The following is a 24,128-nucleotide window of genomic DNA, read 5'->3' as shown; positions in this document are numbered from 1 at the left end:
CCTAACTAATTTTTTATTATGCATGTCAGTTATTTTGCACAATCATGCTGAACATGTAGAGAAAAAGAGAAGACCATTGCGTGGGAATACAATGTCATGCAGACGCCGCTCCATGATGGGCGAAGTGCCCCCCTCCCGCCATTCCAGATTGTATTACAGAGAAAGATAACTGTTCAGATGGGGATTCAGAGGGAGCCGACCACTCCTATTTACCACCTGAGTTGTTTGCTCTAACCTGGCATGCTGATGTTGGTCATATGATGCATATGGCGCCTCGTATTGCTTACATTATTCATCTTATATGTCATCAACTTAGTTTAGATTTGCTTTGTGTGAATGCCGCCTGTTTGGTTTCTATATCATACTCCCACCGTTCCTAAATATTTGTCTTTTTGGAGATTTCAATAAGTGACTACATACGAAGCAAAATGAGTGAATCTACACTCTAAAATATGTCTATATATGTCCGTATGTAGTAGTCCATTTGAAATCTCTAAAAATACAAATATTTAGGAATGAAGGGAGTATATGGGAATTATGCAATGCCATGTTTTTCGGCCAGTTATCATATATGTGAATTATGCACCACCATGTAGCCAGGCATCATATATGTGAATTATCTCATGCCATCTTTTTTCATTACGTATTCCATTTGTCGACAATCTGTGTATATTGAACTACTCTTCATGTGTTTCAGCCATTTGAGCCGGTTATGGAAAAATCAAGAGTGAAAACAAGGTCTTCAGAGCAGGCAATGGTACCTATTGAAGCATATATCTCGATGGTTACAGGGAGCTCCTCAGAGGAGGATTCAGAGACAGATGACCGGTCGTATTCCCCCCCCCCCAAGGTGCATGCTCTAACTTGGCAAGGTTATATTGCTCATATCATGCATATGGTGTCTTGCATTGCCATGCCATCTGCTTAGATTAGGCATGCTTTGTGTGAATGCCTCCTGTTTGCTTTCTATTTCAGATATGTGAATTATGCAATGCCATGTTTTTCAGCCAGTTATCATATATGTGAATTATGCACCGCCATGTAGCCAGGCATCATATATGTGAATTATCTCATGCCATCTTTTTTTTCCATTATGTATTCCATTTGTCGACAATCTGTGTATATTGAACTACTGTTCATGTGTATCAGCCATTTGAGCCGGTTATGGAAAAATCAGGAGTGAAACACAAGGTCTTCAGAGCAGGCAATGGTACCTATTGAAGCATATATCTCGATGGTTACAAGGAGCTCCTCAGAGGAGGATTCAGAGACATATGACCAGTCCTATATCCCACCTGAGGTGTATGCTCTAAGTTGCAATGTTTATATTTCTCATATCATGCATATGGTGTCTTGCATTGCTTAGTTTAGACATCATATGCACAATATTGAATTCCCTCTGCTTAGTTTAGAGATCATACATGCGAGTGCCAACTGCTTAGTATATGAATCAATTATGACAATTATATCATGCCATCCTGTATACTTAGACAACATTTATGTGAATTATTTCATCCCAACCTATTTTAGATAGACATCATATAGTTTTGTCATGTCATCCTGTTTAGATACTCATCATATGTTGTATTATGCCATTATATCCTGTTAAGTTATCCATCGTATATCTGAAACCGTGTCATGATATCATGTTTAGTTAGGCATTAAATATGTGAAACTGTGTCATGCTGTCCTGTTTGCTTAGACAACATATATGTGAATTACCACATCTATCTATCATACAATGTCTGTATGTTTAATTTATTTTCTTGTTTATCAGCCATTTGAATTGAAGGGGGTGATGGCAGTATCTAAGGGAGCAAAAACCCGTTCTTCACAAAAGATAGTGCTACCCGTCGATGCAGATAGAACCATGGTTGTACTGGCCCACTAATTGCCCCACCACACATAATCGAGACTCTTCCAGATTGCACACTTACACCATTGGGTAGAGAACCAGCTACAACCCATCTAACCCCAACCCCAGCAGATAGTAACCCACTTCTAGTTGACAAAGCACCATGTCCACCACAGAGTACCCCCACAGGAGCAGTTTGTAAAGCAACTGCAGTGCCCAAAGCATGAAGACCACCATAGCGAACCCAAACTCCATGTTTAAAGCAGAAGAGCAACTGTTCTGGGTCAGATTCCGTAGCTATGGTCCATACTCCTTTGCTGTTGCATCACTATATTTACTCATACCAACTACTTTTGAATATGAAGGATCCAATTGAAACTCCAGGCGCAACAGGTATGTTTTAAACCTATTTCTTTAACTGGATTGCTGTTCTAACTTCTTGCTCTATGTTGATTTCAGTTTCAGTTGTATAAACAGTTATGTTCTCATGTGATGCACATTGCAAGTGTTGCCAACGCTGTGTAGTTTCTCACACTTATATTCTGTCTATGCTGCCGTGTCTTCAAAATATATGAGTTGAACTATGTCTCTATCTTGATTTGGCAACATAAACTAGAATGATATGGACAATACAGTGACCATAGTACATAGATATATGTTTGTTTCATGTTGTTATCATGTCCACCTTACTACTGAACCGGTTTACCAAAATGAGTTTGGTATACTACATGCTAAACCTGTGATGTGTCTGCTTGTTTCCCTTGTAGTATGCAAACAGAATATTGGAGAAGAGCACCGCACTATGCAATGGTAGAGAAAGTAATGCAGATAAGGTTCAAGATAGTGAGACAACCCTATTGGTCTCCAAGATAGGTGATAAAAACGATCTTGTAGACAGTGAGAAAACCCCACAGTCCCGCGTTGATGTAGTGTTCAAGTTACTGGCCAGTACCGCTGGCACAAGCTCTTCGACCTCGCTTCCTGAATCACTTCGGCTTCTTCAGTCTCAGCTAAAAGATGAAAGGCATCAGTCAGCTATGCTGCGGCAAGAAGCCGAAGGACTGAGGAAGTCCCTGCAAAATTCAGATGCATACTTTCTTGTGCAACAGCAAGCGTTGGAGGAATTAAGCGCCAAACAAGAGAAAGTTAATAAGCTTGCTAAGCATCTTCAGCATTATGGGCACCCAAGATTTTGTTTCTTGAGCTCTTCTGAAGTGGTTTCAGTTCTGGACTTATTTTGCTGTGGCGTTTATTTGCATTGGGCGCCAACTTTGACGACCAGTGTATGTGATATGCTGCTTTGTTCCCTATATTTGCACTGGTAGCAAACTTTGATGCCCAGTGGATGTAAAATGTGTAATAGCCGTGCTATCCTAGCGTAAGTTGCTTGCTTATTTAGTTCCTTGTTGTCTTGTTTATTTGTTTGCTTGTAGTCAGTGCAGTTCTTTTTCCACGGTTTGCCAGTGGCAGCAATAACCTATTTTTTAAAACTAGGCAACAATAACCATGGGCTACATATTTACTGTAGTTACCATGGGCCTCCTATGGGTCGTAGAAACAATGGGCCTTCTAAGGGACGTAGAAACAATGGGCCTTTTACGGGTCGTAGCATCAATGGGCCTTCTACGTGTCGTATGATCGATAGGCCAAACATGGGCCAATAACAGATCACATTATGGGCCGTAAATGGGCTAGATTTGGAATCATCCGTTCATGGGCCGACAATAATGGGCCGTAGTTAATCGGCAGTATTGGACGATGCTATGAAAACGGCCCAACAGATTAACAGGCTGCAAACGGGCCGATTGTAACCACGAGCTGAATTTGGCCCACAAGCAGAAAAGGCCAATAACGGGCCGTAAGTAACCGAATGCTGGAAATGAGCCCAAGAATAAATGGGCCCTGAGAATGCCGAAAGATAACACGGGTTGGAAACAACCCAAATGAATAATGGGCCATTAATGGGTATAAAGGGGTACACATCTCATTGCGGGCCAGATTCACCATGGGTCGTTAATGGGCAAAGATTTACAAATGGTCTCGTATGGGCCGAAAGACATCATGGGACATACATGGGTCGGAAGTTACAACGGGCTGGAATCATATCGGACGGCCCAGATGAAGTTACCGGGCTTAATTCCGATAGGCCGTAACGGGCCGTAAATGGGCTATATACGAACAGGCTTTCCGTGGGCCGGCCCATTACCATTTGATCAAGTCAAACGGGCCGGCCTTTTCATCAGAATGGGCCTCTGTTGGGCCGTGCCATGTGTCGACGTATCATAGGCGCCTCCTGTCCAATGAATGGATGACATCTGTCCCAACGGTTGAGGGAGTCCTGGATTAGGGGGTCCTCGGACAGCCGGACTATATGCTTATGTCGGACAGTTGGATTATCAAGATACAAGATTGAAGACTTTGTCCCGTGTCCGGGTGGGACTCTCCTTTGCGTGGAAGGCAAGCTTAGCAATTCGGATATGTAGATTCCTTTCTCTGTAACCGACTCCGTGTAACCCTAGCCCCCTCCGGTGTGTATATAAACCGGATGGGTTGGTCCGTAGGACAAGAACAATCACAATCATAGGCTAGCTTCTAGGGTTAGCCTCTATGATCTCGTGGTAGATCAACTCTTGTAATACTCATATCATCAAGATCAATCAAGCAGGAAGTAGGGTATTACCTCCATAGAAAGGGCCCGAACCTGGGTAAACATTGTGTCCCCCGCCTCCTGTTACCATTAGCCTTAGACGCACAGTTCGGGACCCCCTACCTGAGATCCGCCGGTTTTGACACCGACATTGGTACTTTCATTGAGCATTCCACTGTGTTGTCACCATAAGGCTTGATGGCCCCTTCGATCATCTATAATGATACGGTCCAGGGTGAGGTTTTCCTCCCTAGACAGATCTTCGTATTCGACGGCATCGCACTGCGGGCCAACTCGCTTGGCCATCTGGAGCAGATCGATAGGTACGCCCCTGGCCATCAGGTCAGGTTTGGAAGCCTGAACTACACTGCCGACATCCGCGGAGACTTGATCCTCGACGGATTCGAGCCCATGACAGGTGCACCCTATGGCCGCGGTGAGCATGACTTAGATCTGCCATTGGATGGTATTCGGGAGATCACACCTACAGCTGCCCCGACTTTAAATCCATAGCAGATCGCGCCATCCGGGGACGGGTGGATGGACCCCGCCATGGAGGCCGCACACTCAGCGGCGATGGAGCCAAACACAGATCTCACTTCCAAGGAGGTCTGTGTTGCTGGACCCTCGGACTCGTCTCCGGGCATAGGATCCGAACTGCGTACATCCGTGCCCATCGTACCTAGCTGGGCAGCAATAACAGAGATTAGCTCCGCGGATATTTTTCAGCACTCACCCTTAGGCGACATGCTTAACTCATTAAAATCTCTCTCCCTGCTGGGAAACTCTTGGCCAAACTATGTTCGTCTTGAGTGGGAAGCGGACGACGAAGGAATTCGTTACCCACCCATCACCCACTTAATAGCCACTATCGACGACTCAACCGACATGCTTGATTTTGACTCTGAAGACATCGACGGTATGGATAACGATGATGCCGGAGAAAAACGGGAACCACCGCCCCCAGGGCGCTGGACAACCACCTCATCGTATGATATATATATATATATATATATATATATATATATATATATATATATATATATGGTGGACACACCTAAGAGAAAGCAATGGCAATGATGCAATGGAGGATAATCCCCTTGAGAAGCAAACAAAGCGCCTACGTCAGCGGCACCGCTCTAAAGCCCGCCATAGCAAAAACAGCGATACCGGCACAAGAAAGAATAATACCCCGGACGACGCTAAAGATAATGAAGACCCCGTAGACCCAGCGATGGAGCAGGATGAGCCAGGGGACGTCGAGCACAGTCCGGGGCCGATGTCTGATCACAGCGATGCCGAAGACAAAACCTATAAACCCATCTCCAGAGAGGAGAATAGTCCGAACGACTATGCACACATCATCCCGAAAAAACACTTGGAACAAGAGTACCTCCACAAAAGGCTTATTGCCACCGCGAGGAGCTTGAAGAAGTAGAAGCAACGACTTAAGGCTGCGCAGGATACTCTCAACCGTAGATGGAGCAAATTGCGCAACACTGACGAAATATACAGTGGTGATCGCCACACAAAGAGCTACCCAAAGCGCAAGCTGCTGCCCGAATTCGACGACGAGGCTATAGATCCCATTCCACTAAAAAAACAATATGGCCGATCTTCCGGACCGACCACCCAATGGCCCGGACAGAGCGGCTAACGACGCCGCACACAAATCAGCATACAATCTACGTGAGCACCTGGACAAAAGGGCTGGTAGACCAGGTCCATCTATGGATCTAGGAAATGCGTCCATACGCAGGATCATGGCCACCGAATCAACTATACTGATCAACTACTTTTTCAGAATCAACACCGAACACTACAACCGTCGGACCCACGCCATGACACATCCAAGTACAGGGGCACCGCACACCCCCTGTGCTTCACCGATGAGGTGCTGGATCATGAATTTCCAGAGGGGTTTAAACCCATAAACATCAAGGCATACGACGGAACGACAGACCCTGCAGTCTGGATTGAGGACTTTATTCTTCACATCCATATGGCTCGCGGAGACGATCTTCGTGCCATCAAATACCTGCCCCTTAAGTTGAAAGGACCAGCTCGGCACTGGTTGAAAAGCCTCCCCGAAAACTCAATTGGAAGTTGAGAGGAACTCGAGGACGCTTTCAGGGCTAATTTTCAAGGGACCTATGTCCGACCTCCGGATGCAGACGATTTATGTCACATAATCCAACAGCCCGAAGAGTCAGCCCGTAAGCTTTAGAACAGATTTCTCACCAAGAAGAACCAAATCGTCGACTGTTCGGATGCCGAAGCCTTAGCAGCTTTCAAACACAGTGCACGATTTTACATTTTTAACTGGAATGTCAATTGTTTCTGATTATTTTTGCACTGTCTTTCTGTACAACTTGTTTATTTTTCCTAATTTTGGTAGAATTTTTGGGGTACCATAAGTATGGTGGATGTTCAGATTTCTACAGACTGTTCTGTTTTTGGCAGATTCTGTTTTTGATGCATAGTTTGCTTGTTTTGATGAATCTATCAATTTATATTAGTGGATAAGACATGGAAAAGTTTTATTACAGTAGACACAATGCAAACACAGAATATGAATTGGTTTGCAATAGTACTTAGAGTAGTGATTTGCTTTATTATACTAACGGATCTTACCGAGTTTTCTGTTGAAGTTTTGTGTGGATGAAGTGTCTAAACGAGGAGGTCTCGATATGAGGAAAAGGAAGAGAGGCAAGATCTCAAGCTTGGGGATGCCTGAGGCACCCCAAGTAAATATTCAAGGAGACTCAAGCGTCTAAGCTTGGGGATGCCCCAGAAGGCATCCCCTCTTTCTTCAACAAGTATCGGTATGTTTTCATATTCATTTCGTTCGTACGATATGTGCAAGTCTTGGAGCGTCTTTTGCATTTAGTTTTCACTTTTTCTTTTTTGCACCATGCTGGTATGAGATAGTCCTTGGTTGATTTATAGAATTCTAATTGCACCTCACTTAAATCTTTTGAGTATGGCTTTATAGAATGCTTCATGTGCTTCGCTTATATCATTTGAAGTCTGGATTGCCTGTTTTCTCTTCACATAGAAAACCGCCATTTGTAGAATGCTCTTTTGCTTCACTTATAATTGTTAGAGCGTGGGCATATCTTTTGTAGAAAGAATTAAACTCTCTTGCTTCACTTATATCTTTTTAGAGAGATGACAAGAATTTGTCATTCACATGGTTAGTCATAAAATCCTACATAAACTTGTAAGATCGCTGAATATGATATGTTTGATTCCTTGCAATAGTTTTGGGATATAAAGGTGGTGATATTAGAGTCATGCTAGTTGAGTAATTGTGAAATTGAGAAATACTTGTGTTGAGGTTGGCAAGTCCCGTAGCATGCACGTATGGTGAACCGTTATGTAACGAAGTTGGAGCATGAAGTGTTTTTTGATTGTCTTACTTATGAGTGGCAGTCGGGGACGAGTGGTGATCTTTTCCTACCAATCTATCCCCCTAGGGGCATGCGTAATAGTACTTTGCTTCGAGGGATAAGTAGACTTTTGCAATAAGTATATGAGTTCTTTATGACTAATGTGAGTCCATGGATATACGCACACTCACCCTTCCAGTTTGCTAGCCTCTATTGTGTCGCGCAACTTTCGCCGGTATCGTGAACCCATTATTTACCCTCCTCAAAATAGCCACCATACCTACCTATCATGGCATTTCCATAGCCATTCCGAGATATATTGTCATACAACTTCCATCATCATCATATACATGACTTGAGCATTCATTGTCATATTGCTTTGCATGATCGTAAGATAGCTAGCATGATGTTTTCATGGCTTGTCCGTTTTTTGATGTCATTGCTATGCTAGATCATTGCACATCCCGGTACACCGCCGGAAGCATTCATATAGAGTCATATCTTTGTTCGAGATATCGAGTTGTAATATTGAGTTGTAAGTAAATAAAAGTGTGATGATCATCATTATTAGAGCATTGCCCCAGTGAGGAAAGGATGAAGGAGACTATGATTCCCCCACAAGTCGGGATGAGACTTTGGACTTTATGAAAAATAAAAGAGGCCAAAGAAGCCCAAATATAAAAAAGAGGCCAAAGAAGCCCACCAAAAAGAAAAAAAGAAAAAAAAGAGAAAAAAGGAAAAAATGAGAGAAAAAGAGAGAAGGGGCAATGTTACTATCCTTTTACCACACTTGTGCTTCAGAGTAGCACCATGTTCTTCATATAGAGAGTCTCTTGAGTTATCACTTTCATATACTAGTGGGAATTTTCATTATAGAACTTGGCTTGTATATTCCGATGATGGGCTTCCTCAAACGCCCGAGGTCTTCATGAGCAAGCAAGTTGGATGCACACCCACTTAGTTTCCAGTTTGAGCTTTCATACATTTATAGCTCTAGTGCATCCGTTGCATGGCAAATATCTATTGATGGGCATCTCCGTAGCCCGTTGATACGCCTAGTTGATGTGAGACTATCTTCTCCCTTTTTGTCCTCACAACCACCACCATATACCACCATAGTGCTATGTCCATGGCTTGCGCTCATGTATTGCGTAAGAGTTGAAAAAGCTGAAGCGCGTTAACACTACAAGAAATATGTCAACTCATGACCTTGACTATTGGTCATTGAAAGGTCATTGTTTTTCATTTGTGACCAAAAACAGAAGGTCAAAAGCTGGCAGTCGTAAACTGAAATTAACGACCTTCTCTGTGAGAACGTCATAGACATTTACGACCAAAACAGAAGGTCGTTAAAGCTATGACCTTTTGTTTTGGTCACTGGCTGTCTGCCCAGGCCATGTCAGATCCAACGTGGCAAAATTGTGACCAATTCGAAAGGTCACTGATAAGATTTAGCCCGGTCCATTTCAATGTTTTAGATGGGCCGAGCCCAACAATTCAACTTTTTTATATTTTTTTCTATCAATTTTTGAACGGCTTCATGGCCCAAGCCCAATGTCGGTGTCAAAACCGGCGGATCTCGGGTAGGGGGTCCCGAACTATGCGTCTAGGCGGATGGTAACAGGAGACGAGGGACACGATGTTTTACCCAGGTTCGGGCCCTCTCGATGGAGGTAAAACCCTACGTCCTGCTTGATTAATATTGATGATATGGGTAGTACAAGAGTGGATCTACCACGAGATCAAGGAGGCTAAACCCTAAAGCTAGCCTATGGTATGATTGTCGTGATGTATGTTGTGTCCTACGGACTAAAGCCCTCCGGTTTATATAGACACCGGAGGAGGCTAGGGTTACACAGAGTTGGTTACAATGGTAGGAGATCTACATATCCGTATCGCCAAGCTTGCCTTCCACGCCAAGGAAAGTCCCATCCGGACACGGGACGGAGTCTTCAATCTTGTATCTTCGTAGTCTTGGAGTCCGGCGGACGATGATAGTCCGGCTGTCCGGACACCCCCTAGTCCAGGACTCCCTCAGTAGCCCCTGAACCAGGCTTCAATGACGATAAGTCCGGCGCACATAATGTACGGCATTGCAAGGCGGGTTCCTCCCTTGAATAACCCAAAGAAGATCATGAACACCAGGATAGTGTCCAGCTCTGCAAAATAAATTCCACATTCCACCGTAGAGAGAATAAAATGCACACCAGTCCAATCTGCTGACGTATTATGTGACGTGACATCACACCGCTACCAAGCCTCTGTTTGAATCGTTTTTTTACTATACCACCTCAGCACGTTTAGCGAAGCAGTTTCCTTGGCACGTCTTGTCGAAGCAGAGATCGTGTTCCCCTTATTCCGGGATTCTCATCAATACGGACGTGGGTAACCCAACCGCGCCATTGATGGTGGCGCTTGGGAGATAAGCGAGTTTTACCAGGCCGGTGGGGGACGCATAGTTTTCGTCCGTCTATATATAAGGGATAAGGATTTACCTTCTCACCTACGCCTTCTTCCTCCTTTGCTTGTCCATCTCCGCGCACTCAAGCTCCAACGCCCAAGCTTGCGCATCTCGCCCCGACCTTCTCCGAATATGTCCGGAGCCGGAGGCAAATGGTTGGCCTCCACCGTTAAGGAGGAGCACATCACCAAGCTGCGCAACGCCGGATACCTTTCCGGTGATATCGCGCATCGGCTGCCCGACGAGGGGCAGCTCATCCCTACCCCTGGGCCCCATGAGAGGGTCGTCTTCCTTCCCCACTTCCTCCGTGGACTGGGATTTCCACTCCACCCATTCGTCCGAGGGCTCATGTTTTACTACAGCCTGGATTTCCACGATCTGGCGCCGAACTTCATCTTCAACATCTCGGCGTTTATCGTTGTGTGCGAGGCCTTCCTCTGCATCCGTCCCCACTTCGGCCTGTGGCTCAAGACCTTCAACGTCAAGCCGAAGGTTGTGAAGGGCACGCAAGCGGAATGCGGAGGCGCCATGTTGGGTAAGTTGCCCAACGTCCTTTGGCTCGAAGGGGCCTTCGTGGACTCCGTCAAGGGGTGGCAATCGGGGTGGTTCTACATCACTGAGCCGCGCGAGCCCACATGGGCGGCGGCCCCCAAGTTTAGATCTAGCATCCCCATGCAGCTCACCTCCTGGAAAGAGAAGGGCTTGCTGTGGGGCAATCCGAAGGAGCTGACGGGACTCCGAGCCTGCATCCAGAAGCTGGTGAGCAATATGCTCAGGCTCGTCGACGTGGTCCAAGTCATGCTCATCCGCCGGATCCTCCCATGCCAAGAACGGGAATTCAATCTATGGGAGTTCAATCTGGAACAGCACCAGGCGCTAAGCAGGCTCTTCGATACGACATACGAAGGCGCCTGGAGGGTGATGTTTAAGGGCGCCGAAGCCCCCGCATCTGCGACGGAAGATCGCGGATTTCGCTCGCAGCATCCGGCTGACGAGGTAAGTGATTCAACCCCTTTACGGGACACTTGTGGTAATCAAATTGATTCTAAGAGGGTTTCAATTTCTCTCTTTTCCTTTGACAGGAATGGATGGAGAAGGCCGAGCAGCTCATCAGCCCGGCTCCCCTGCCAGAAGACCCAGTGAACGCTCGTCTAGCAGGGCTGCTGGTTCCGGCACCGCACGTGGTGCCGGAGAAGAAGGCCAAGAAGGTGGCCGCGGGGACTCGAAAGAGTTCCCGTAATCAGGCGTCCGACAACGAGGCGGACTCCTACCCCGAAGACGAGGAGGAGGAAGAGGACTCTCTCCCGGAGGAGGGAGAGAAGAAGAGGAAGGCTTCCCCGATAGGGGAGGCCGAAGGGTCCAAGAGGGGGAGAACTATTCCCCCGGACAGTTTCGCCAACACCATCGTTGGCGAGGAGGAGTGGCCTTTAAGGGCCAGGCGTCCGGCAAGATCGTAAGTATCCGGATCCCTGATATGCAATTTCTTTCATGTCGTGTAGTGTCCTTCTAATGTCGCATTCTGTCCGTAGTCCGGACGATGATGATCTCCCCGCTTCATCGAGCGGGTCGTTGGCCCCGTCGAATGTGGATTCACTTCCGACTGCCTCTACCCCCCGCGCCGACGAGGACGCCGAGGTGGGATCCCAGAGAGGGACCCATCAGGAGGAGGCTCCGGAGGCGCCGTCAGGCAGCCTCCCGGACTTTGCACCGGACTCTACATCAGAACCCGCAGTGGTTCCAGAGTCTGGCAGGCGGCCCCTTCGAAAGAAGGGCAAGACCGTGACACCGGAGGCCTCCGTCCAACCGGAGGCGCCGGATAACTTGTTGGAGGCGCTTAAAGGCGCTTCCATCGAGGAAGAACACCGCACTATCATGAGTGCGGTGATTCAGAAGGTTCAGCTCGCCAATAGCAGGCTGACCGAAGCCTGCAGCAGCCTTCTAATAGGCTTTGACGTAAGAAGTTAAAATTATGTAATGTAATACCGCATAGACAGTAGCCCCTGATGCTTAGTTCGGTGTTCGGAAAGAAAAGCCGGACTGAGGATCTAACAAGATATACACATGGTTGCTTAAAATATGTCAATATGGGTTTGCAGGCTGCGCTGCTGACCTCTGCCGCACTGACTGTGGAGGTCAGTGTGCTGAAGCAGGATCTCGAGCGGTCCGAGCAAGAGCTCGACCATGCCAAAAAGCAGCTCGAGGACAAAGAAGGTGAGTAGCACCACTTTGAATAGTTACCTTACAGAAAAGGATTTTGGTTGCAATAAAATTAACAAGGATAATATGGGTATTGCAGGGGCCACGAACGAGGTGGCAGCCCTGAAGGAGGCTGTGTCCGCGACCGAGCGCAGTGCGGCCGCGGAGCGGGCAGAGCAAGAAAAGCAGGAGGCACGGGTGGCGGAAGTACGGCAAGAGCTCCAGGCTCTCATGGAGAAGCATGAGAGTTTGGAGCGTGACTCCAAGACTCGAGAGTCCGAGCTTGCCTCGGCTCTCGAAAGTGCCAAGTCCGCCAAGGCCGAGGCCCGTAAGGCCCTTCAGGAGGTTGAAGATGTAAAGAAGATAGTGGCGGGTAAGGCATTTTTCATGCAAAGCAGGCATGTTAATGTAAACTACCTGACACTTACCCGCATTCGGAGCTCTCCAGGGGCGTTTGCAGATCTGCCGTGTAGTGCGTCCGATGCCTCCGCATTCTATCGTGGCGAGGAGGGGAGCTCGACGGAGAAGGTCTTCTGGTCTCAGTACGCTGAGGCCGGCCATTCGGTGCCCCCAAGCGACCAGCTGAAGCAGCTGGTCGAACTCCACAAGGTAGCTGAGGAGGCCATGAAGGGCCTTATAGTCCGGCTGTGGCCTGGACAGGCCATGCCTGGGAGCTACTTCGGCCTCGTGCGGCGGCTGGTGGATGCGTGCCCCTAGGTGGAGGTCATCAAGCGCTCCGCCTGTATTGAAGGTGCTCGTCGGGCCCTTGCCCGCACAAAGGTGCATTGGGGTAGGTTGGATGCGGAGAAGCTTCTCACGGACCCACCGCCACCGGGCAAGGAGTATCGCACGCCCGAAATGTATTATAAAACTGTCCTGAAGGGAGCCCGCGATATTGCGGATGAGTGCCCCAGAAATGTAATCTTTGAGTAAACTCGCTATGTGTTATCCTGTGCACTGAAAACTTCGTTCATATGCGCCTTGAGCAATGCTTGTTTTAATTTAAAATATTACCTTCTGTGCGGCCGTTTATAAAATCTGAGAGATGGCAAGTCGTTGGCTTCAGCCCCCGAGCCACGAGTGCTGGGGTGTTCGGGATAAACTTGAGCACTCTTGTTCCCATTTTTGGGTCCATCTAGGGAGGCGCTCAACACAACGAACAAGGCGACCGGACTTATAATGCTTAAACACTCTCACTTAGCCATAGAATTCTATAATTTTAAATTTCGGCGAAGCCCCTGGTATTAGGAAGGCCGAATCCGGGGCGCTATCCACGCCTTCGTCGGACATTGTCCGGAACTTCGCTCGAAGCGGCGTGAGTCTTTAAGGACCCGAAAAAACCTCTCAAACAGCGACCAGTCTCTCGCCTTATCATGCCAGTCAGTTTTAGCTTTCTCCACTGAGGCACTCGCCCGGCTCAACCGGGGCGCAATCGCAGTGGTTCTCCCAGTGCCACCTTAGCCGACAGAATGGAACGTAAGGCACCAAAACGTGGGAGCCGGGCAAACCCAACTATTGACCCAAGACATGATTCAGAGCCGATTCATATAATGCTATAAGTTCGGGGTGCCGCACTTATGAAAGTGTTCGGACTTATCACACCATAGTGTGGGGAACATAAGCCCCTGGTGTATTAGGCCGTACCAAAATATACGGGTGCAAGATGTCATGTAATGAACATATATATATAAAAGGTAATGTAATTGCAGTCAAAAAGGTGCTGCATTATTTATTAAAGAAAGTCTGCTATGAGTGTGGACTGATACAAATAGTGCGGTAAGCAAGGGATTTGGACTAATTAAACATGTCCCCCTCCAGGGGTGAGCTGCGGACTTGGTGTATATAATCGAATTTAATGCTCGTAATTGAGACCACCTGAGTGTTCGTCGCAGCCTTCTTTCTTCCCTGGTTGCATCATGAGTTCGGCAGGTTCACCGCCGGACAGGGCCTCTGGTTAACGGAGTCCTGTGTACACAAAGAAAGAAAATAATAATAATAAAAAAGGGGGACACACTTGCGAGCCCCTGGTGTGGTCGAGCCGCACTCTGGGTCCATTGTGATCGTGCCCCTTCCCCTGCGCCCATGGTATCTCCAAAGCATAATGATGTACGCGGAGGGTTGTTCTTGCAATCATGCGCGGGCGGGGGTTGGGGCCGCATTGCTACGCGTGCTCTGATCGCGCCAGGTGGTCTTGGTTGGTATTGCTTCGGGCGCGTTTTGCTGTATCCGGCCGTTTAACGGCCGGACTCGAGAATTGCCTAAAAAGGCTGCTCTATACTTCTGCCGCGAGAGCCGTTGTATGTTCCTCCGTTCGGAGGGAGCGTTCCGTATTCCCATTGACCGTGATGACTCCACGAGGGCCTGGCATCTTGAGCTTGAGGTATGCATAATCCGGCACCGCGTTGAATTTTGCAAACGCGGTTCGTCCGAGCAGAGCGTGATAGCCGCTGCGAAACAGGACTATGTTGAAGATTAACTCCTCGCTCTGGAAATTGTCCGGGGATCCGAAGACCACTTCCAGTGTGACTGAGCCTGTACAGTTGGCTTCCACACCTGGTATGACACCCTTAAAGGTTGTCTTTGTAGGTTTAATCCTTGAGGGGTCTATGCCCATCTTGCGCACTGTATCCTGATAAAGCAGGTTCAGGCTACTACCGCCGTCCATCAGGACTCTCGTGAGGTGAAATCCATCGACGATTGGGTCTAAAACCAATGCGGCGAATCCGCCATGGCGTATGCTGGTCGGATGGTCTCTTCGATCGAAAGTGATCGGACAAGAGGACCATGGATTGAACTTCGGGGCGACTGGCTCCATCGCATAGACGTCCCTTAGTGCGCGCTTCCTCTCCCTCTTGGGTATATGGGTTGCGTAAATCATATTCACCGTCCGCACTTGTGGGGGAAAACCCTTCTGTCCTCTATTGTTCGACGGTCGGGTCTCCTCCTCGTCGTCGCTGTTTAGCCCCTTGTCATTGTTTTCGGCAATTAAATTACCTGCCTGCTTGAACACCCAGCAATCTCTATTAGTGTGATTAGCTGGCTTTTCAGGGGTGCCATGTATCTGGCATAAGCGGTCGAGTATTCGGTCCAAATAGGACGGACCCGGAGTGGTTCTTTTGAATGGCTTCTTCCGTTGACCGGGTTTAGAGCCTCGGAATCCGGCGTTGACTGCCGTATCCTCCTTATCGTCGCCGTTAATGCGGCGTTTGTTTTTGTTTCAACGTGACATGTCGTTGTTGTCCTTGGTATCCGGACTGCCAGAATTTTTATGGAGATTGTTGCTGCGAGCTAGCCAGCTATCCTCTCCCGCACAAAAGCGGGTCATTAATGATGTGAGGGCTGCCATGGATTTCGGCTTTTCCTGTCCTAGGTGCCGGGCTAGCCATTCGTCTCGGATGTTATGTTTGAAGGCTGCAAGGGCCTCTGCATCCGGACAGTCGACGTTTTGGTTTTTCTTTGTCAAGTACCGTGTCCAGAATTGTCTGGCCGATTCGTCTGGCTGCTGAATGATGTGGCTTAGGTCATCGGCGTCTGGTGGTCGCACATACGTGCCCTGGAAGTTGTCGAGGAATGCGGCTTCCAGGTCTTCCCAACACCCAATTGACTCTGCGGGCAAGCTGTTGAGCCAATGCCGAGCTGGTCCCTTAAGCTTGAGTGGGAGGTACTTGATGGCATGGAGATCGTCGCCGCGGGCCATATGGATGTGGAGAAGATAATCTTCGATCCAAACCGCGGGGTCTGTTGTGCCATCGTAGGATTCAATGTTTACGGGTTTAAACCCTTCAGGGATTTGATGATCCATTACTTCGTCAGTGAAGCATAGAGGGTGTGCGGCGCCTCTGTATTGAGCAATATCACGACGCAGCTCGAGAGAGCGTTGTTTGCCGTGTTTGGCCCGGCCGGGGTTATTGTATCCGGCGCGACGGTATTCGTCATGGGTCGTGGGGCGCCCACGTGATCTGTAGATGGATCTGGATTGCTTTGCTTTGTCCTCCAATATATCTCGCAAGTCCGGCGCGTTCCCTCTTGGCTTCGTACTTTTGGAGCGATGCCGGGGTACGGTCTTGGTTGGGGGCCTGGATGCCTCTCTGTCACGACCACGGGGTGGTCGGTCAGCCGTATCGTGCACTGGTGATGGAGGTATGTATGCTTCCTCCTCTAATCGAGGGAGCAGCTTGCGTCTTGGGTAGCTTTTGGAGGGGCATTCGAGTTTATACTCTTCGGCCGCGAGGACCTCGGTCCATCGATCGTCCAGCAGGTCCTGATTAGCTTGAAGCTGCTGCTGCTTTTTCTTTAGGCTATTTGCCGTGGCGATAAGCCTGCGCTTAAAACGCTCTCGTTCGACGGGATCCTCGGGCACGACGAATTCGTCGTCATTGAGGCTTGCCTCGTCTTCGGAGGGAGGCATATAGTTATAATCCTCAACCTCTTCGTCTGCCGCCCTCTTGTGAGGGCTTGCTTATGCATCCTCCTGCGCTGAGTCCTGCTGGAGGGGGTTGCCTTCGGCACTTTCTGGGGTATTATTATCTCCTGTGCTGGAATCTCCATTCTTGCTGTGGCGGGATTTAGAGCGGCGCCGCTGACGCTGGCGCTTGGGCTGTTTCTTTAAAGAATCTGCCTCCGCTGTTTCTTCGTCGTCCCCGTCTTTTGGGGTGTCCACCATGTATATGTCGTATGATGAGGTGGTCTTCCAGTGCCCTATAGGCGCTGGTTCCTGATCGTCTCCGGCATTGTCATCCATAGCGTCGATGTCTTCGGAGTCGTAGTCTAGCATGTCGGTTAGATCGTCGACAGTGGCTACAAAGTGGGTGGTGGGTGGGCTCTGAATTTCTTCGTTGTCCGTATCCCAACCATCTTGGCCATAGTCCGGCCAGGACTCTCCCGATAATGAGAGATGCTTTAGCGAATTTAGGATGTCGCCAAAGGGCGAGTATTGGAAGATGTATGCGGCGGTGAATTCCATAACCGGCGCCCAATCCGATTCGATTGGTAGGGGCGTGGGAGGTCCGGAGTCCGGCAAGGAGTCCGGCACCTCGGAATCACGAGTTTCGCGAGGGACAAGATTAGCGTTCGGCTCCATCGCCGTGGAAGTTGAAGCCCCCGAGGTGGTGTCCATCCACCGATCCTCGATCTGGGCGATCGGCTCCGGACTAAGGGCCGGAGCGGATTCGTGTGCGGCCACCAAGGCACTGTTCGGCGGCAGAGCTAGATCATGCCCATCGTAACAGTGCAGCTCGCTTGGCTGTGGCTCGAGCCCGTCGAAGATCAAGTCTCCGCGGGCGTCGGCCGTGAAGTTTAGACTTCCGAATCTGACCTGACGGCCAGGGGCGTAGCTTTCGATCTGCTCCAGATGGCCAAGCGAATTAGCCCGCAGTGCGAAGCCGCCGAATACGAAGATCTGTCCGGGGAGAAAAGTCTCACCCTGGACAGCGTTGTTGGTTGAAGATGCCATCGAGCCTATCGGTGACGACACAGAGGAACTCTCAATGAAAGCACCAATGTCGGTGTCAAAACCGGCGGATCTCGGGTAGGGGGTCCCGAACTGTGCTTCTAGGCAGATGGTAACAGGAGACGAGGGACACGATGTTTTACCCAGGTTCGGGCCCTCTCGATGGAGGTAAAACCCTACGTCCTGCTTGATTAATATTGATGATATGGGTAGTACAAGAGTGGATCTACCACGAGATCAAGGAGGCTAAACCCTAAAGCTAGCCTATGGTATGATTGTTGTGATGTATGTTGTGTCCTACGGACTAAAGCCCTCCGGTTTATATAGACACCGGAGGAGGCAAGGGTTACACAGAGTCGGTTACAGTGGTAGGAGATCTACATATCCGTATCGCCAAGCTTGCCTTCCACGCCAAGGAAAGTCCCATCCGGACACGGGACAGAGTCTTCAATCTTGTATCTTCGTAGTCTTGGAGTCCGGCGGACGATGATAGTCCGGCTGTCCGGACACCCCCTAGTCCAGGACTCCCTCACCCAACATTGCAGCCTTTTTTATTGTTGGGCCGTGGCCTTTTACAGTCTATTTATTTTCTATTTTTAGCCGTTATATATTGATTTTATATTTCCAACCATTATATATTCAAGCTGATCCCACTAGTCAGATGGGTCCCATTTGTCATGTTCATCTCTCAAATTGGTCCCACATGTCGGAAATATACAAATTTGATAGATTATTATCATAAGTGGTCCCACTAGTCAAGTTTCCATTTCACAAGTTTTCAAATCACATAGTTAACCAATATTTCAAATAGAACAAACACATAAAATTCATCAAATATACCGCTAAATAAATTTATTACAATCTTTACAACACAGATACACGTCTTCACACTTGGCTTCACAGTTCACAGCACCACGCTTGCTTCACACTTCACACTTCACACTTGAGCTTCTGTAAAAAAGGAACCGACACAATTTTAAGTCTGCAATATAGCAATTGATACAAGGATAAAAACAAAATCAAGTAATACACTCAAATGTGAAGGCAGCATGGAACTAGTGATACGACAACATGTAGAAAACACTACAATGTAATATTGTTGTAAGTTCATATTAGCGGGAAATCAGCACTGCACAATGCAGCACATAACAATTGGTACTAAGTTGATCAAGAAGAACAGGTGATGCTAACAGCACCCATACTCTCAAATTTAGTACTAAGTTGCTACATGAAAGCAGAGCAGAGAACAAGAAACAAAGATGTTACATGTCACAGTTGCTTGTTTTGTCAGCCACTTTGCAATGTAAAACTTCAACTAAACACACGCTCACACACAGAATGCGTACCGAAGCTGAGAGTTTGGAACACACCTAAGCCCCTGTTGAAATACACGATCAGAATAGTCACTGCAGCAAACAAACAAACAAGCAGCAGCAGAAGCGTTGTCAGCATCTAGAATCTCAAACAGCTGGATCAGCATTCCTGCGAGGGGAAGCGATGGGTGAAAGGCGATTACCAACACGAGCAGCATCCTCCAAATCATAAGGCTATACCCCTCATGCTTCCTTCCCTTCTTTCAACAAGTTAGAAACTACTGTACAACTATCTGGGCCAACATGGAGAACCTTCTGCATAGCACTGCCATATGCGTTTTTAAAAAAAGGAAGCGCCTGGATAACTTCTGATGTGCAAGAACCTGGATGCAAATGCAAAACAAAGGAGGTAATTAAAGGAGGACCATACAATTCCTCCGAGTCATGATCTTGGAAACAAAATACAAAGAAGATAGTAACACACAACAAAATGAGATCAACCAAACATCAATGTTCAGTGAAGACCAGACCACTGTAAAATATCTGTGTTGGCCTGTAACAAGCTGATAATTAACCATTTTTTAGATAGTTTATTATAACTTTGGGGATTTGCTACTTGGCTATTCTGAGGATTATGATAACAGAGTAAACAAGGATAACAAACTTCCTGATTAGAGTGAACCACACCACAAAATTATGTTGGTATGATAAAGTTTCCTTGTTCTGTGAGGATATTAACTATTCACTATCACATTTCCTGGTGATAACTAAAGAAAACCTAGTAAAAAAGTTAACTAGGAGGCTAGAAGAACATAGGAGTCAAAATATAGCATAGGCCCAGGACAAGGACACTCCTATTATCAAATCAACACACATAATGTGGATGTTTCATGTGAGCATCATGTGTTGTGGTGCTATTAAACAATGATACAACAAAAGAATATAATATCTTCAATGCAAATTATGGTATTTGTAGCATAACAGTTTGAAACAACAACTGTACAATGCAGTGATGAAGAGGATGTAGAACAGGAACACCCAGACCATCTTGAAGAAGCCAGTGAGCTGGCAGAAGAAGGAGTCGAACGACATCACGGCGATGAGGATGAGCGACTGGTACTGGCCATAGTTGAGGTGGTGCGCAACCTGGGTGAGGAGCGGCGCCACTGGGAGGATGTCGATCGCCCACGAGAGGGCGCTACAGCCCAGGGGCGACATGTGGGAGCTAGAGATGCCAATGGAGTACCTGGTCAGCCTCTGGTACCTGGCCACAGTTCACAAACTTGGTGTGAGCATTTTGATGACATTAACATGCAGTACAAGCAAAGATGGCATGATTGAACCTTGCATAGTAAAAACTTCAAGTAAATAAGAACAACAATGCTAAGAAGATAAAACATGCACATTTCAGCCTGCAATTGTGAAAAGGTCGAATGGATCCAAATTAACATACAATTCAAAAAAAAATCAAATAAGAACAACAATGCTGAGAAGATAAACTATCACTGGCAGTAAGACACCACTACTACAAGTTCTATTGTAGTAGTTGAGGAAGAAGAATATAGTATAGTACTACTACACATGTCTACTAATTAGTAAGTTATTGGATACACACAAGTAACTAGGTGTAGTAGTAGAAGGGAGTATTCCATGGAGTGTCACCAGCAGCAAGATAGCACTACTCTTCTAGTACTCCAGCAGGCCAACTAAAACAACAACTGGACACTGGGCAAAACCTACTGTTAGCATTAGCATATGCCCTGAACTCGTCCATATGCTTTATTACCATATACATTTCGGTTTGAACATGACTTCGAACCAAACAGCTAGCATTTGGCAGACACTTGAAATGCAAGCTATAATCTGAAGCATTGGAAGAGCTCAGCAAGTTGACTGCACCTTAGGCTAAGTTACAATTTTCAGAAATAGGTCATACAAGTCAGATGTATCAGAATAGAGGTACAGCGAAAGAACAATGAATATACTTGTCAGTTGTTCAGCAAGTTGACTGCACCCTAGGATAAGTTAAAAATTTCACCAAACATCTCGCTTACTAGAGCAGTTTTTATAGCTCACTGCTGGAATCTTACTCAAGTCTGTATGCAACCTTTTAAACATAATGCAGTAGCAGTAACTTAATTGACATGCAGGAAATTATCAAATTGAACTGCCAACTTTGTTAGCAGAATTTAACAGGTTCAGCAAGAGGGCCCAAGTCCCGGCTATTGGTGGCCCTGCTGACTCCGGCGAACCATCTCTCTCCATTGCGTCGGAGGAGCAGCCGGGCATCTCTCCTCATGTCAGAGGAGCCAATGCCAGGCACTGAAGTGACCATGTCGGAGAAGAGAAGATGTCGCTGACGGGAGCACCGACCGGCTGCTGGTCGCGGGAACGGTGAGGGGAGAGAGGTCGTGTCCACCAGATCGAGGTCGTGGGGACGGCTGCGAATCCGCTGTGGCCGCCTCGCCTGCTTGGGCTTGACAGAGCCCTAGACGACGGCGACGCCGACGGCGGAGACCGTGGCCACTTGCAACGTGAATCGGAGGCCAGTCAGTCAGATCTGATCCGTGAGGCCATGGATGAATCAAGAATTGGATGAGAGGGGTGCGTGGGTCGCTTACGAGGGCGAGGGTGCTCTTGCAGGAGTAGGGTCGTGGGGGTGAACGGCATGGCTGCGACGGCGGCTGGATCCGAACGACGAGGGTTCCGCGCTGCGACGGTGGAGTCGAGGACCTGCGACCAATGAGGGCTTCTCTTATGTCTGCGCCAGCCAGTCGATGTGGAGCAGAGAGCCCCGCGGGTGAGGGAGGCAGAGGAGCATCGGAAGAGGACCTCGGGCTTCTTTCTGTCGTGCACGGGCGTGGAGTGGCGGCGATGCGAGAGCCCCGCGGGCCACGAGGTTGGTTGAGGACGAGGGAGACGAGGGGAGAGTGAGGGCAGTGGCGGAGGTGGGCGGCGGCAGAGGTGGGTGGGTGGCGGTGATGAGGGGATCTATATCGGGAGAGAGGGGGGAGGGAGAGAAAGAAAGAAAGAAAGGAGGCGGGGGTGGATGGAAAACGGGAGACAACAGAGCTAGGGTTTCGCCTCACGTGGGGTTAGTGGGGGAGGCGAGGGGTGAGAGCTGCCGTTGGATCCGGGAGGATCCAACGGTGTTTGGTGCATGATCCGCGTGCCTGATCCACGGACCAATCAGAACGCAATACAACATTATGACCAACTAAATTGGTTGTGACAGATTTAAAAATAAGATGTTAACTATTTTATGATCACAGAAATTCAAAAAAATAAAAAACCTTCTCATTGTATCATCAATTGTGAACTAGCTTTTAGAAAATAACAAACATGGAATGGCAAACAATGGTGCCTAAGAAAATTTTCATTTTCTTTGGAAGAAAAAATCATTTTCCATTTTTTGAGTGCCCCAAATGAGGTTTTTTTGTGAATAACCTACCATATATTTGTTGCAAAATTGGACCAAATCATTTTTCTAAAATACTAGGCCATATAAATGCACAATTGACAAAATGTTTGGGTGTCAAAAGTTTTAATCCACCTCTGGTGAAAAAGACAAATTCCCGCTGGTTCAGGTGGAAGCGGGTCAAATTTGAACTGTAGCTACCTCGTAGTTTGCTATTTATTTTTTCCAAAAATAATTTATAGGTACATAAGTATCTATTTAATCAGATAAACACCAAAAAAATTATAAGATTCAACCACTAGCTAGGAACGGTCTTTCCCCTTGTTTTGACCGCATTTTGAAACGGGCATAAAAAATTCAAAAAAATCAAAAAATTGAAAAACCTTCGCATTGTGTCATTATATGTGACCAAGTTTCCAGAAAAATAATAAACTTGTAATACGGTAATTATTTTTAAAAAGTGTTCTCAGAAATGAGCTATCAAGTGTGAAGATTCATGGCTTTCAACCCAAATGATCAATCTTATGGCCACATTCATGGCATAGTTTGTTCAAATGAACTCATATAGTGCACAAGGGTGCATCTTGGAATGACAAACAATGTTGCCTAAGGAATTTTTCATTTTCTTTAGACGAAAAAATCATTTTTCATTTTTCTGAGTGCCCAAAATGAGTTCTTTTGTGAAGGACCTTCCATATATTTGTTGCAAAATTGGACCTAATCAATTTTATAAAATACTAGGCCATATATAATGCACAATTGACAAAATGGTTGGGTGTCAAAAGTTTTGATCCACCTCTGGTGAAAAAGACAAATTCCCGCTGATTCAGCTGGAAGCGGGTCAAATTTGAACTGTAGCTACCTCGTAGTTTGCTATTTATTTTTTCCAAAAATAATTTATAGGTACATAAGTATCTATTTAATCAGATAAACACCAAAAAAATTACAAGATTCAACCACTAGCTAGGAACGGTCTTTCCCGCTGTTTTGACCGCATTTTGAAACAGGCATAAAAAATTCAAAACAAATCAAAAAAATTGGAAAACCTTCGCATTGTGTCATTATATGTGACCAAGTTTCCAGGAAAAATAATAAACTTGTAATACGGTAATTATTTTAAAAAAGTGTTCTCACAAATGAGCTATCAAGTGTGAAGATTCATGGCTTTCAACCCGAATGATCAATCTTATGGCCACATTAATGGAATAGTTTGTTCAAATGAAGTCATATCGTGCACAAGGGTGCATCTTGGAATGACAAACAGTGTTGCCTAAGGAAATTTTCATTTTCTTTGGACGAAAAAAATCATTTTCCATTTTTTTCGAGTGCCCAAAATGAGTTTTTTTTGTGAAGGACCTACCATATATTTGGTGCAAAATTGGACCAAATCAATTTTA

The sequence above is a fragment of the Triticum aestivum genome, chromosome 3B, assembly GCF_018294505.1.
Source record: "Triticum aestivum cultivar Chinese Spring chromosome 3B, IWGSC CS RefSeq v2.1, whole genome shotgun sequence".
Taxonomy (NCBI): domain Eukaryota; kingdom Viridiplantae; phylum Streptophyta; class Magnoliopsida; order Poales; family Poaceae; genus Triticum; species Triticum aestivum.
This window is presented reverse-complemented; position numbering follows the sequence as displayed.